A 1097-nucleotide genomic window follows, 5' to 3' on the forward strand; every position below is an offset into this window, starting at 1 on the left:
AAAAACACGGAATGCTTCACAAATTTGCATGTCATCCTTGTGCAGGGGCCATGCTGATCTTGTCTGTATCATTCCAATTTTGGTATATGTGCTGCCAAAGCGAGCAGAGTTGATTACATTTATCAATAGATTTGTGAATTAATAATACCTCCAGGGGCGCCTGGGTGGCTCAGTCGGTTGAGCGTCTGGCTCTCAGTCTCAGCTAAAGTCTTGATTTCAGGGTCATGAGTTCAAGCCCTGCTTTGGGCTCCACGCTGGGTGTGGAACCTACTTACAAAAAAATATAACAGTGCTAAAAAAATAATAGTATCTCCTATTTATTGAGCACTTACTATTTGCCTGTCACAAGCTTCCATCTGGGCTATAAAACAAACTTTGTAGGTAAGTTCATAACCTCCTTTTCACAGATGGGAAACTGAAGCTCAAAGCAGATTAAAACTTACCTGAGGTCACCTGACTAGGAAGAGCTAGCCCAACCAGTTCTGTTTGCCTTCAGTGTCTTCTCCCACAATGCCCACTGCACTTATGCTATGGCTACGTGCTTATTAATAATAACAACAGCTATCATCTGAGTGCCTTTTATGTGCCGTATAATTTCAGCCTAAACCTTTCAATAAGTTCAAATGGTACTTTGCCATGTAAGGTAACTAAGAGGCAGAGATATTAATGTATCTCTCAAAATTACCTTCCACTCATTGAAACAGCGCTTTCTTATTCTGGTAGGACTTTTCCTCACTTTTACTTCCTCTAGACTGTTTCTAAAACCTTTTTCAGCTCTATCGGGACTTCCTTTCCTTGGTGTAATATATCCTGACCCTTTTGCACCTAGTTTGGAATGGCAAACCAAGAGTGGAATGTAGGCTTTCTCACAGCTACTACACTTTTTCCCAACACAGGAACGGAGAGCTGTAGTCTGAATTAAGAGGGAAGTGTCAGTTGCTGGAAAACCTGCTGATCTTATGACTGCAAAAAGAAAAAGACAATTTAATTAAGGAAGTCTTTCCTGGGAAAGAGGGATCACACTATCCCATGTGAGATCTTATTCTGGATTATGTCATAAATCATTTTCAGGGAGTCTCATATGGCCCCGGGGCATC

At 41.3% G+C, this 1097-nt stretch overlaps 1 non-coding gene across 1 annotated transcript; it reads right to left on the bottom strand.

The window, feature by feature from the left end:
• Nucleotides 1-107, bottom strand: LOC123325152. Its single transcript, XR_006540260.1, has one exon. It is a non-coding gene; the product is annotated as a U6 spliceosomal RNA (small nuclear RNA).
• Nucleotides 108-1097: the final 990 nt, after the last annotated feature.

The sequence above is a fragment of the Neomonachus schauinslandi genome, chromosome 6 (genome assembly GCF_002201575.2).
Source record: "Neomonachus schauinslandi chromosome 6, ASM220157v2, whole genome shotgun sequence".
In the NCBI taxonomy this organism is placed as follows: Eukaryota; Metazoa; Chordata; class Mammalia; order Carnivora; family Phocidae; genus Neomonachus; species Neomonachus schauinslandi.